Source organism: Symsagittifera roscoffensis, chromosome 3 (assembly GCF_963678635.1).
Source record: "Symsagittifera roscoffensis chromosome 3, txSymRosc1.1, whole genome shotgun sequence".
In the NCBI taxonomy this organism is placed as follows: Eukaryota; Metazoa; Xenacoelomorpha; order Acoela; family Convolutidae; genus Symsagittifera; species Symsagittifera roscoffensis.
This window is the reverse complement of record NC_087064.1, coordinates 11,837,254-11,852,421: the sequence shown is the minus strand read 5'-3', so window position 1 is coordinate 11,852,421 and position 15,168 is coordinate 11,837,254. Positions and strand designations below refer to the sequence as shown.

General features: G+C 47.0%; 1 protein-coding gene across 1 annotated transcript in view; it reads right to left on the bottom strand.

Moving 5' to 3' along the window:
* LOC134841450 (vesicle-trafficking protein SEC22b-B-like) overlaps positions 1-15,168 on the bottom strand; it is a 105,128-nt gene that overhangs the window by 70,188 nt on the left and 19,772 nt on the right. The window lies entirely within an intron of this gene.

Genomic DNA, 15,168 nt, shown 5'->3' with positions numbered 1-15,168 from the left:
CAAAGGGTTCATTCAGAGACTTTGATTCTAGAGACAAAACTTACTTCTGTTATTGAAACTAATTGGCCTTAAAACTTATTTAGTTATATTACTTAATTCTCAAGCTGCTCAGTTATAACTTACTCCTCATATTCAAGTGCGTCGATATGTAAGTTCCAATTTAAATTTCTCGAGTGTATTTTATGATAGTTATGTTGAGATAAGGCGAGTTTTAGGTTGATCCATCTGAAATGGATCAAAGTTCCACTGTCCAATAAAAAGTAACTAAGCGGATTGTTCCGACCCGGTTTTTAACGGCGTTCATGTATTTTGGGTATCCCGAGACCTAAGTATGGGGACGTTTTTATTTCTAGAGTGGGGGGGTATTTTGGTAGTGGCCTTTAAGCTGTAATGGGTTCCAGTCTCATGTCGCAAGCGAACCGAATTGGCTCCGACCGTTCTTGAGGCGGAAAAACACAAGAGATAGTGTCCCTGACTCTTGAGCCAATGGTTATAGGGCCTATTTTTCTTAAGCCTCATATGTGACTAAAGTAGGCGACTGTTACATAGTGTTTTTATGGCGCTCCTGGGTGTTTTTACGACATCATGACTACGGAGTCGAACCCACTTGACACAGCTCCGGGCTACATGCCCATTCTAGAGTACCGGTGGTACGGTTCAGCGGGAACGTGTAAACCTTCCGGTTGTACCGTGATAGCTTTTTAAGAAAACTCAAGAAAACTTCCTGGTACGCTCTCCGAACGAGGCTTAGCTAACCGAGTAAAGGGGGGCAACTAGGGGGACAAAAACACGAGCAAAAAAGGAAAACAAATAGGAACAAAAACTATAAAACGAAAAAAGACAGTGACTTTGATACCAAATTAGTTGGATCGAACCTTTGTATTAATTAAATAGTATACACATACTGTTTTACAAGACCGATCGTTTCGATCAATCTAGCAATTTTTCGATCAACTAGCAGTGACCTTGGTAGGGTGCCCGAGTGGGGGGCGTTGTTAAGGGTTTTTAGATAGATTGCGACCCAACCGGACCACTGGGAGACTTGACTGGAAAGGGTGACCAGTCGAGTGGGAAAGAGGTTCACAAGGATCGAAACGGACCACCAAGAGACTTGATTGGAAGAGGTGACCAGTCGAGTGGGAAAGTGGGTCTGCTGTCAAGGGCAGAACAGAGACAACCAGCACAGGGCCACCACAAGAGGACGCACAAGGGTGTTCTCAGGTCGGACAACGGGTATCGTTAGAATCCACATTACATTATAAGAAATAAGTGTAAAATTGAATAAGCGGAGTCCCATTGTTTTGAGGCAGTTTTTACTCAAGCAGACCTGGAAACAGGTCTACGGTTTTCTCAAGAGAGGTTTAGCACCCGGCGCTTAAGGGATTTTTCGGCTTAAGAGGGGGGCTAAACAGGGGGGAGGTTAGCAGGGGGACTGGTTAGGTTAGAGGTTGGCAGTTGTAAATTGTAAAAAGGGGGGAATTAGAGTAACTAGTTAATCGACATCGTTGATTTAGTTACATTAGCCATCAACACGCGTGGTAACAATAGGTGGACATCCAAAACTTATCTCGAGTTAAGATTGGTACGCTGGTTGGATCGGTAGGGGGGAACGGATATAGACAGTTTTCGTGACACCTCATAAGACAACTAGTGGGGGGAGGAAAACGCGTGGCAATTAGGTACCAGACATTTTTTTTGAAAGAAGGTTGACATTTGTCTCCTTTGAATTTTAGGTGGGTTGATTACTCTGTTTTGTTTTTTTTTTTCGGTATAAAATTTTATTTTTTCTATATACACTGTTGCGTTTTGGGGAAGATTGGCGATTGGTTTTTAATACAAACAGGTGATCACAAGATACCTGCACACAAGTTTTGGCTCCCAATTGCTGGGAACATTCAAAAAGAGGTAACTAAAAAAGGGGGGCCAGATTTGGCAACCAAGAGAGGGTTTTTGGGAAAATTTTCACTAGAGCTTGAGTGGTGGTACAAGGTACAGACAACCAAGAAGTCCCTACAACGAAGAAGAAAGAAATCCTATATCCAGACACTCAGTGACAAGTCTTGGGACAGTACCGAACTAGTCTAGGGACATTGCAGTCTGGGGACAGTCTTGGAGCAACACAGTCTTGGGACAGTGCAGCTTTGGGGCAGTCTTGGGCCAGAGCAGTCTTGGTACGAAACGGTCTTGGGACATTGGTCTTGGGACATTGGTCTTGGGCCATTGGTCTTGGGACGTAGGTCTTGGGACATTGGTCTTGGGACATTGGTCTTGGGACGTTGGTCTTGGGACATTGGTCTTGGGCCATTGGTCTTGGGACGTTGGTCTTGGGACATTGGTCTTGGGCCATTGGTCTTGGGACATTGGTCTTGGGCCATTGGTCTTGGGACGTTGGTCTTGGGCCATTGGTCTTGGGACGTTAGTCTTGGGACATTAGTCTTGGGACATTGGTCTTGGGACGTTAGTCTTGGGCCATTGGTCTTGGGACGTTAGTCTTGGGACATTAGTCTTGGGACATTGGTCTTGGGACGTTAGTCTTGGGCCATTGGTCTTGGGACGTTAGTCTTGGGACGTTGGTCTTGGGACGTTAGTCTTGGGACATAGGTCTTGGGACGTTAGTCTTGGGACGTTAGTCTTGGGACGTTAGTCTTGGGCCATTGGTCTTGGGACGCTGGTCTTGGGACGCTGGTCTAAAGGTACCAACGAGAAGTACAGGGACAACGCTGAACGGTCTTGGGACGGTAAAGAGAAAGTCTTGGAACAGCATTAGGAAGGGGGTACTACAAAAGTAATAGGTTAGGTTGAAGCACCAAGTATAACAACACGTTCAACACGTTCCCTATCCTAACCTAACACGAAAGAGCTTACAAGAGTTCAAGAAAAATTGTTTTTAGCGAATTATTAATTTCTTTTTCCTTGGAGTTTTTAAACCTTAGAATAGAATTTTTGTAGATAATAATATTGTAAATAATAACAATTGTAAATAGTGAGGCGGAGCAGGGTACCGGTAGCTGAAAAAAGATCGACCGAAGCAAAGTATAATTCGTCGCTAAGCAAAGCAACACCAATGGGTCCGAAGATAACAAAGAAGAACTTTTCAGTTAACATGGTCAGCACAAGGAGTACAGCGGAGAACAGGGCGAAAGAGGGCACGGAAGGGGAGAGAGTAGAACCCACCATCGAGATTGATCTAGAGACACCCGATCAAAGTGTGGATGAAACAGGGAAGATGGCGACAGAGTCAACTCCAATGCCCAATACAGAGGAACCGAACCAGAAACCCATAGAGTTCTCACCGATAGATGACGCGGAAGATGCAATAGGCAACACCGAAGAAACGGTGAAAGAAGACTCTCAAGTAAAGAGGACATCTTTTACGGAAAAATTGGGAATAATGTTCGGAATAAAAACGAAAGAAAACGTGACTGAAGAGCCAAAAGCAGAAAGAGCACGAACATTTGGTACAGTGAGCACGAAAGCGACAGAAACCGGCCAGAATGAGGAACAAGCTAAAGCAGAGGCTATGGCCGAAGAGAAACCCACGGCTGACCATGAAGAGACTACCATTGAGCTGGGCGATTTGTTGGCGAAATTAAATCAGATCGACAAAAGACTTAAGAACAGTGAAGAAGACAGAGAGGTGATAAAAAAGGAGATAAGATACAACAAGCACGAGTATCTAGACAGTTATTTTAACCTAGCTAAGGCAACAGAGGAGAGACTCAAGGAAATGTCAGACAAGGTAGAGGCCACCAATGAAGAACGAGAAAAGAACATCAAAACAGACATGCAACAGTTGAAGAACCGATATGATGATGTTAACAGCCAATTAGGGAGCCTGGAAAGGAGAATGGACACAATGAGCAAGAGTCAAGCAGAGAGTTCGTGTGCAATACAGGCGAAGTTGGATGCAATCTTGAGAGGTTCTACACCACAAGAGAGACCGGCAGCGGATCGTACGCAAGGCACCAGAGTTGATTTTGTAGAACCACAAAGAAACAAACGGCAATCGACACCGTTGCCCATACCCAGGGATGCGATAAGCATAGCACCAACAGCTGCGAAAACAATAATGAAGAGTGGAACGTCGAACACGACGACTGGTCCGGGAGATTCAACAGCCAACAGCAACTCAGGACCGGATGCTATGACATGGGCCAGCACTTGGGAGATGATGAACAGGACTCTAGAGGCCTTCGCCACGAGGAACACTGACTCGAGCGACAGGAGAGAGGGAAAATCAAGAAAAACATTCAAGAAGCCAAAAGAATTCAAAGATGACTCCGATGGATGCATTGACACTTGGGTGGAAGTGATGAGACTACATCTAGAGCAAGATAACTTGAGTGACGAAAGACAAGCGTGCACAGCCATACTCAGCAATTTAGAAGGCACGGCATTAAAGTGTGTGGTTGCGAAGAAAGAAGAAGAACGCGACACCGCGGACAAAATCTTTGAAATACTGTTGAACAGATTCGGCTCAGGCATGAAGGGTCATCAAGCGATGATGCGATTTGAAAAAAGGAGACAGAGGGACGACGAGTCAATAGATCGGTTCCTAGATGACCTCGAGAGCTTGAGAAGGAGGAGTGACCCAGAGGAGTCGACAAACAGACGGAACTTTAGCATTGCCTCGAAGTTCATTGATGGGGTGAAAAGTGACGACTTAAGGACAATGTTAGCAACATACTACACGTTGTCGAAGGACAGCGCACCCACCCCAGAAGAAATGAGACAGAAATCAAGAGAATACATGCTGATGAAACCTAAGAAGTACTCATATTCTGAAAACAGGAACACGCAAGGGGGAAGCCAACCCCAGAGGTCATCATGGTACAAACCTAGAGATGATATGGATAAGCGCAGATCATGCGCGAACTGCGGGTCAGCGGATCATCATGTGGCTGACTGCACAACGTACAAACAAGGCATGAAGAGCCTAGGTTATGCACCGGATGAGGAGGACATGAGTCAGATGGAGGAACACGAGTACTATAACGGCTTAATCATCAAGATAGGCGCCAGATGTTTTTTCTGTAACCAGGAGGGGCACTTCAGAATGGATTGTCCCTTGTTCTGGGAAGCGGTCAAGGACCAGAATCACCCCAAACATAAGTTGGCATTAGCGGCGGTGCAGAATCAGCGGAACAGGCAAAACGAGTTCGAATCTAGGAACTTAGGGGCACCAAACACCGAATTGCCGACGAAGACAGTGAAAGCTGTAACACATGTTAGCGGTGCGTTAGAATCCGCGGCCGGGAGCTCTCTAGAGATAAATTATGAGAGAGCGGCGACGGAAGCAATTGCCAAAGTGAAACAAGATCTGGCTGCGAAAGAAATAGAGCAACGACTAAAGTTGGAGATCGAGAGACAGAATTTTAACGAAGCATTAACCGGAACGAACGTAGTACCAGAGGCTAGAACGGGCTCAACAAAGAACGGGAATTGTAACACCGTGAAAATGGTGACAGGTAAACCCTTTGGAATATCGAAAATCGGAGCAAGAATAATGTCGATAATCACAGTGGGCGGCCACGAGGTGACTAGAAACTTGAGCGAGCCGAGCGACCAGACGTTAATGCACATTGACGTGTATGCAGACTACTTGAGTGGAATAAGTCCACGAACTACTTCTAGAGCGCTCAGGGCACTACTCACGAGAGGGGGCAGCAAGTCGGTACGTGTTGATAACAGATACACTGAAGCTTACGGTCCACACGAGGTTATGCTAAACATAGATGGAATCAACATCTATACCAAGACGATGATAACATGCGACGAAGACCTGATTGGACAAATCTATGTAGGGAAGGAGGAATTGAAAGTAAGATCGATTGGACACTGTGCTATGCTTGAAGAAGATGCAATGCACATCGGAACGGAAGCAGACGTGACAGGGCACGTGTTGGACATAAGTGGAAAGAAGACTCAGTTACGTGGGTTACTTGACACGGGAGCGGTCTTGAGTGTCATACCAATTGAGACTTGGGAGCGAATGGGCTTCAACAAAGATGATTTGATAGACTCGAGAATACGGCTGTCAGCTGCGAACAAAGGGGCCCTTCGGGTGCTAGGCAGGACGCCGATAATAGCCCTCAATTTGGGAGAACGTAACCTGTGGATGAGCTTCATCGTGGTAGAAAACCTGGATGAATCTGACCAATTCATTTTGGGCAGAGACTTCATCAGGAATTTCGACGTAACGATTGATCTAAATAATGCAATGTTCAGGATACGGAACCCGGATAGGAGGTACGCAATCAAACCGGTAAATTTGATAGTGGCAAATGAAAACAAAGCACCGGTATTCTTGAGTAGGAGAGTGAGGCTAAAAGCTAATGAAGCAGCAATCGTGAGCTTAAGGATGAAAAACTACAATGAACTAAGTGACAATAAGCAAGTATGTATAGTTCCAAACCCTAATAGTCAAAGTGCTGCTGTTTTAGGAAGATCATTTTCGATAACGAAGAGTGGTCTCTGCGTCAGTGTCTTGTTGAATACCCTTGACATACCGATCACGATACAGAGAGGGAGGAAACTGGGATATGCTTTGCCGGTTAAAACTCGATATGAAACGATTGAGAACTTAAAACAAAATGAAGTTGTTGATTGTCCCAATCACAGGGATAAAATTTGTATCTTGAGACGATTGCAAAAAATTAAATATTCTTCAGGCCTAATTAAATCACTTAAGTCAGAAACGGACGATGGGCTGTCGAGCTGTTCAAACTTTCCAGAGCGACCCACACTAGATGAGATGCAGACAGATAAACCGGTTCTGCCGGAGATTGAACATTTGAGGGGCAAACTGAAAGATGAACAGCTCGAAGCCATCAAAGACGTACTAGAGCGGAACGAAGAAGTTTTCTCGAGGCATAAGGCGGATATCGGGTGTTGTAATTTTGTGGAGCATGAAATAGAACTTGAGGAAAACGCGGTACCGCACAGGGAGGGGGCGAGGCGTATGACCCCACACAAATCGGACGCGTGTAGAAAAGAAATCGAGACGTTACTAGAGTATGACATGATAGAACCATCCAAGTCACCGTGGGCGTGTGGAGTAGTGATGGCCAAAAAGAAAGGCGACCAGTTGAGGTTCTGTTGTGACTTTCGATACCTGAACTCCGTCACGGTGAAGGATGCCTATCCCATACCTAGAATTGATGAAAGCCTCTCGAAGTTAGGTGATGCAAAATTTTTTACGACTCTTGATTTAGGCTCGGCTTTTTGGCAGGTACCATTAAGGAAACAAGACAGGGACAAGACAGGGTTCGCCTGCGAGTTAGGTCTGTTTCAATGGAAACGGATGCCGTTTGGACTCTGCAATGCCACAGCCACGTTTCAACGGCTGATGGCACACGCGCTGATAGGCGTGACGAAGAAGTACGGCAACCTGGTAATGTGCTATGTGGACGACGTGGTAATAGCAACGCCAACACTAGAAGACCACATTGAGAGACTTGATGAGGTGTTCGCGTGCATGAAAAGATCGGGGCTGAAGTGCAAACCATCAAAGTGTGAAATACTCAAGGACTCAATAAAATATTTGGGCAGGATGGTAGACAAGCACGGCATCAGACCTGACCCAGACGCCGTGGAAGCAGTCCTAACCTGGAAATCACCGAAGACAGAGCACCAGTTGATGAGCTTCCTGGGCTTCGCTAACTATTACAGGGAGTTCATCAAAGGCTACGCGGACAAGGTATACCCGATGCAACAATTAATGAGACACAAGGGCAAGAAGTTCACGTGGAACAACGCAGCAGAAGAGTCATTCCAGAGAATAAAGAAAGAGCTATGTGAGGCACCAGTACTGGGTATGCCGACTGAGAAGGGGATGTACGTGCTGGACACAGATGCGTCGGTAGTCGCGATTTCTGGGGTTCTCCATCAAGAACAAGAATGGAATGGGAAGACAGTCTTGAGACCAATAGCATACGGGAGCAAAGTCCTAAGTGACACAGAAATGAAGTACGGAGCACCGAAAGCAGAGATGTTCGCAGTGGTCACCTTTGTCGAGAAATACAGAGCGTACCTAGGCAGTGAACCTTTCAAACTGCGAGTAGATAACCGAGCATTAAGCTGGCTGAAAACGTACTCAATGGACCAGAGCTACATTGGGAGATGGATAGTTCGCTTGGACGGATACAACATGATAATTGAACATAGAACGCGAGACAAACATCAAAATGCCGACAGCTTGAGCAAGAAGACGGAGTTCTACGAGAGACAAGAACAAAGAGAGGCGGACAGACCTGAGATCAAAGATGGTTTCTCCTTTATGGACAAAGAAACATACGACAGTCTTCCACTCACGAGATGGCTGGACAAATCAGGTAAACCGATTGAAGATCATCCCGAATTGCCAAAAGAGTCTCTTGAAAAGACCATCTTGAAGAAAAGCAGAGGGATTCCGGTAGGAATAATGCTCAAGTCCAAAATCGTGAGGGAAACACTCAAGGCAAAAGGTCACGATCTCACCCAGGTAGAGGAGGGAACGGTCCAAATAGATGAAGACTTAATGAGGTTGCTTGAGAAACTATCGGATGACAAACCCGTGATCCAAGGGAAAAGTCAGGAGGCACCGGAACTAACCATACTTCGGAGAGAAAAAACAGTGAACAATACTGACGTCTCAAAAGGGATCACCACTGATAGCAAGGAAGTTGTGCGATCACTAATTGAGAAAATCCCCGAAAAAATTCTGGAGCAAACAAAAGTCAGGGATAAGAAAGTGACATTCAGAGAAGAAATTGAACACCTGGGATTAGATCAAGAGTCCGGGGAGTGGTCCAGATTCATGAAAGAAGACGAAACCGGAGAAGGAAAATTGTCCGGGGAGCGTGAAGAATGGGATGAAGACTCGGACGAGAGCAGTGAGGATCAAGACAGTCTATGCATGATACTGGCGGAAGAGAAGATGAGACAGCACGACAGGGAATTACAGACAGATCCATCTTCAGGAACGTACAATCTGGAAATGCAAGAGGTACGAGGTGGAACAGAGCTCGAGAAAATAGCAGTTTCAAGAAAGCCTCTTAGGGAACTATCGTGCAACTCAAACGTCAGAACGAATCTGGTACCAGAGGACGACATGAAGATCATGAAAAGGATAATATGTGTGAAACTGAGCGATGACATCCACAATCCTGGTGAGATGAATGGACAGATCATGGCGTTAAAGGAGCACGTTAAGGCGAGATATAGACTGTCTGACCTAATAAGGGCCCAGAAGAATGACAAAATGACAAGTAACCTCTCCAAATGGATCCATTCTGGAGTCAAGGAGAAGGGGGAACTTGAGGAAGACAGCTACAAGATCTTGAGCCAGTTCTACAAAGAAAAGAGAGACTTACTTTACCACACAGCGGAAGGGGTGGTAGCGTGCAAGAGAAGAGATGAGGAAAAGATATTACACAAACACAACCTCATCATACTACCACAACTGTACCAAACGGAAGTGCTCTTCAGATCACACGACCAAATGGGCCATCAGGGGATAGATAAAGTACAACAAAGGATACTTCACAGGTTTGACTGGCCGGGAATGAGAAAAGCTTGCGAGAGATGGGTGAATGCCTGCCTAGCATGCCTTCAAGTAAAAGACCCAAGGAAGATGAAGTTTCCCCTCAAGTCTGTCGAGAGTTCGGAATTCAATGAAGTGGTGCAGATAGACCATCAGAAAATCTGCATGACGGAATCGGGTTATAACCAAATACTAGTTATAATAGATCACTTCACCAAGTTGGCGGAAGCAGTTCCGTGCCAGACAGCCTCAGCAGAGGAAACATGTGATCACCTGATAACGCATTGGATATCGCGGTATGGTTGCCCAATGACTTTCCAGTCAGACAACGGCAAGGCTTTTGTGGGGGACTTAACAAAAGAATTGATGAAGAGGTCACACATTGCTCAAGCACACTCGACGACATATCATCCACAGACCAATGGGTTGGTAGAAAGACAGAACAGGACACTAGTCAACATGCTCAGGGTGTACTGCTCAAGGTACATGACGGACTGGGACAAATACCTGCCACAGGTAGTAGGAGCCTACAATAGTACCCAGCACTCTACAACGGGTATCAGCCCTTTCATGATGTTGACGGGCAGGGAAAGGGCAATGCCTCTGACATTCTTCTATCCGGAGTACGAGGGGAAGAGGACGTCGCCTCAAGCATACGTGAAGGAAGCGATCAAAAGACAACAAGAGCTGAACGAGCTATGTCGGAGAAACACGGCACAAGCGCAAACGAGGCAACGCAAGAAATATGACGAAAAGATACTGAGAGCAAAGCCATACGAAGTGGGCCAATACGTGTGGGTCTTTCAAAACGTCATACCGCCCAAGGGAACAAAGAAACTACTCAAGAAATGGAGAGGACCGTTCATGATTACGGAAGTACATCAACAAGGAAGGTTCTATCGCTTGAGTACAGGGCGAGCAGCACATTACGAAAATCTGAAACCTCACGTTCCGTCCCCGGAGGATTGGTGCCTGCCGAAAGACATGGAGGGTCTTGACTACCTGGTGGTGGAACCAGCGTGCGAAGTGAATGAGAAAGGCACCAGAGAGAAAAATGATGGTAATGAGAACTTGAGTTTGGACGACAACGAAAAGATAGAAGTGGAGTCGGATGCAGGTTCATTTGTAGAAGAAGACTGGAACGACCCAGAGCAAAACGAGGTACCGAAGTGGATGGAACCGGATCGACCAACACCACCGGAAACCAGGACGGGCAATCGTAAACGCACAGGCATGAGGTACAATAGGTACGGGGATGACTTCTTGATCGATAAGATACAGCCAGAAAAGTTAAGCGATGAACTACTAGGCGTAGGCGAACTGGAAGCTGGAGAGGAATGGCAGGTCATTGACGATGGTGGACATTATCCGCAGGATGATTACTCGACGCCAGAAGTGGAGACGGATCTCGAGCAGGGTGAAATAGAAAGGAGGGAGAATACGAACTTGAGGATTCTAGAGTGGATGCGTGATGTCAAAGACGAGGGTCACGAAGGACAAAGCATGCAGCAAGTCGATGTATCAGCAGCAAAGTACATGAAGACAGCGGAGCCTCTTTTCGGATGGACAGCAACAGACAGGCCACTGGACATCCCTAAAGACAATTCAGACCCGACTACATCGACGGGGACGTCGATAAATATTTTTGTCCGGGGAGTGGGGGTAGGACTTACCCACACCGAAAATTCGATGATAAAGAAGCTCAAGGAAGTGAGGGAAACAAGCGGATTGGAACTGGAGGAAGAAGAACCAGAGCCTACCATAGGAAGGAATTTCAAAACGAAATTCGAAATACCCAATGAATACTCAGAGAACATCATGATAACGGATAGCGACTTCATCCTGTCAAACAGGACCAGCGCGATCTGCATCACGGCGGACATGAGTTTCAAATCAAGATTGGAGGCTGACTTCAAAAGAGAATACCAGAACGTAGAGTTTCTGTTCAGACAGAGGCCAGGATTGGGAGGCATGGCGGCGCTTCCACCGTCAGTGGCACAAGTCCCGGGCAAATACCTCTGCTTCCTAGTAACGAGAGTTAACGACAGGAACACAATTGATCCCGAACACGTGATATTGGCTCTGACAAGACTACGCGACTTCATGATTGAAAGAGGAATATTGGAGGTCTCGGTGCCGGTGTACGACCCAAACAGGGGCAAACTGAGCTCGAGGGAATTGTACGCCATTCTTCATGTGGTCTTTGCAGAAACGGAGATAGTGGTGCATCTTCACAAGAAGTACTACTTGAGCATCGCCTGAGTCAGGTACACGGGAGCGTCGAGTCGGGTGTGAGGGAAGAATCTTGAGCTGGAAGCGATATTGGAGAGAGAAGCCCTACCGACGAGCATTCCCGAGTTCCCCATAGTGAGGAGAATGACCCTAGGGATGAACAGTGCCCTGGTTGTCCCATCCTCCTACGCGAGAACCACGACTGAAGAACGGCAGAAGGAGTTTACTGACGGCTGGGATCCGCTCTTCATCGTGTATACTGCAGCAATTTATTTCCATACTAGCGATGTGAAGATAAACTCATGGACGACTCAAGCCAAGAGAATCAGAGGATCGATGCCCCCTAAATTCGACGTGCGAGATACCTTGAGAGTACTTAAGCGGGCAGGCCTAGAGAACCAGCTGCCGGTATGGGACGACGGCAGGATGATAGTGGAAGAAGGGCATGTAGCACTGAAAGCAGACGCGATGCTATTTGCCACAAGGAAGTACCGGGCACCTTACGGACTTGAGCTGATGGAGCGTAATAGGGAAGGAAAGAAGTTAGATGCAGCAGGTCCATTGTACGTGGCACTGACAAAAGGTGAGGCGACGAGTTCAGCGACACCATCACCCCTTCCAGTAGACATCCCTGGGGATAAAAAGAGTGGCACCGTGGCAGATCGATTCAAGAGGATCTTTGAGAGAAGGGAAGCAGAGTCAGGAGACGAAAGCATGGATGAAACCCTCAGTGAGGCAGGAGAGGATATGGAAGTGGGAAACACACCGGAGCAAAAGCCAACGGAAGTGGAATTCACAGCGCAGGAATTGTTGAAAGACCTGAGTGAAGAAAACTGGGCAGATACTCCCACGCCACCTTTGACCTCGTCCCCTCGCAAGTACCCGGAAATGTCGTTGACAAGCGAGAATCCCAACATGGGAATGATCTTCTTGAGTACGGAGAGGAGGGAGAAGAATACCTTCGAGGGAAACAGAGACGCCTTCCTGGGCACTCTGGATGGAGATGCTTGGCAAAAGTTCTTGAGCGAATTCAATCGAGAAGTGGATGAAGACACCACGTTGGATAATTTCAAAGAAGAACTGTGGGACACGGTGGTGAAGTTTGGTGAGCCTGTCCTGGTGGGGACGGGTTTAGAAGAGAAAGCTAGAGTGGAACTACTGAACAAAATGGTCGAGTTGAGAAAGTCAAGAAAGACCAGAGAAGACAAATGTAAAGACAGCTCTACTCCGAAACAGAAAACTGACAATAAAATAATTAAGTGTACAAGGGGGGATAAGGTAGGAACTAGTAATATGATTAAAAGTACTAATATCCTTAAGGCTCGAGCAGGGGGGAGGCAAGAGTTGGCTGGAGAAAAGGAAGTTGAATCAGTGATGATACCAATGACGCCCCCAAGCAAAGACGTGAGGTCTCGCAAGAGGAAGAGAGACGTGGAGGGAATGGGCAGTCCTTCAGCTGACGCGGTCTCGGAAAAAGACTTGAGAGAGACGGCTCCCATGGTTCTGGCGCGATGGAAAACGGCAGCCTACAAGAGTAGCTACGAACCGAGGAAACTGCTCGACATAGAAAAAGAAATGGAGAATCCCACTAGTTCCGTGACGGAGGAGGATTTCAAACCTCAAAGAATAAAAATGAAGCGAGGTTCGACGAGCGGGCAGACCTGGGAAGTAGATGTTGGCAAAGAGTGGGTCTCAAGTGAACATCAAGCTGTCGGGAAGCAAGTGACCATTGATCCACTTGAGAAAAGTAAAACCAGAAACACCTCCCGACCATGGTGGATAGCTCTCGAGACATTGAAGGACATGGAAGGCTGTTTGAAGAAGTTGAACAGTGGAGTGGCTCGCAAACGATACAGCTGGGCCACCCAGCAGAAGGCTGAGGTCAACAAGATAGAGTTGGCAAACCAGCTGAAGAGATCCTGGCAGAACTTATTGAAGGATCATTTTGAAGAGGCGATGAGGACATCCTCATCGGCACCACCACTGATGGCGAATCCCTTTATCAGGACTGCAGGACAACTGATGTTCGCGTGGAGCCTGTTGGGGATAGAGCTGGAAACGCTGACTTCATACGACAAGTTGAAGCTGGGAGGAAAAAATCTAGAGATATACCGAATGTTGATGCAGCACGTTGCCAAGGACAACTCAGGCTTGAGTCTGGCAAGGAGGAAGGATGCAACCTGTTTCTTGAGGTGGACGATGTCGATGATGACTGACAGTACCATCCTAGCATGTCATCAGAAAGCAGTCGCAAGCAAGACGTTGGAAAGGAGAGTCTCCACAGTCATCTTGAATGTGTATCAGAGCACTGGGATAGAGAGGGAGGATGGTTCTAGGCAATCTCTGGAGAACCATAGGAAGTTGGATGAGATACGGAGGTTCTACAATAAGAAGTTCGAAGAGGAGCACGACGTTCACCGCAACCTGGCTTCGTCAGGGGAGTACTTGAAACTCAACAGAAAGGGAGAGTACCAATATGTTTCTGGAGTAATGGGAATGGCGTACAACCCCTTCTTGGACCTGGAAGCTGGAGGAGCCAACAGAAATTATGAAGTGGCGGAGCTGTTGAAGTTCTGGACAGAGAAGATAGTGGAGATAGACGTTGTGGAGAGAGAGAGACCTAGCCTGGGTCTGGTTCTTGAGGGGATGCCGGGAGTGATAAGTGTGCCACGCTCAAGTAAAAGAGTGGAGCTAAAAATGGGTGATGGGAGTGGCGTGTTGATCACGAACCTGGGAGTGGTATGGAAATTACTCAGACCTTCCTGGTGTCCACATCCCCATGCAAGTATGATTGAGGAGGTCACTGAGCGAGTGAGATTGGCACCGACAGAGGATGAGGACTTGGCGATCTTGAGCATAGTACACAAACTGATCTTGCCTCAGGTGAAAGAATCAAGTGAGGTGACAAGTGGAACAGAGCCGGTGAGGAGGATGGAGCCGGGCAGTTGTCTTGATTCGACATGCAGTAACGGCGAACATATTTGTGATGGACGATTATGCGTCAGGATACAATCTTTCCAGAAAGAGGACCTCACTACCTGGTTTGAAGATATCACTGAAAGGGAGAAGAGTGAGGTACAGATAGTGGCTGAATGTTACGCGAGGACCACCGTGAACCTAGCGACAGCCTTGGGATTCTTCTCAAGAATGTGCAGTCTCCAGTCACTGGAGAGGCTAGAGTCAGAACATCACCTGGTGACCGCGTTAAGCGTGGAATCATGGCCCGGAGTGCTACAAGTGAACCAGAAGCACATCAAGAGTTGGAAGATCGGACTCGAGGCAGAGATGGGATTTCCCATGAGCGAAGCCTATGGATTGCCTCTAAATGCAAAATCCTTAGTGGGATCAGTGTTGGCTAACCTATGTGGGAGCCACTATCCACTACACATGGCGATGGTGGAGGTGTCCAGCCA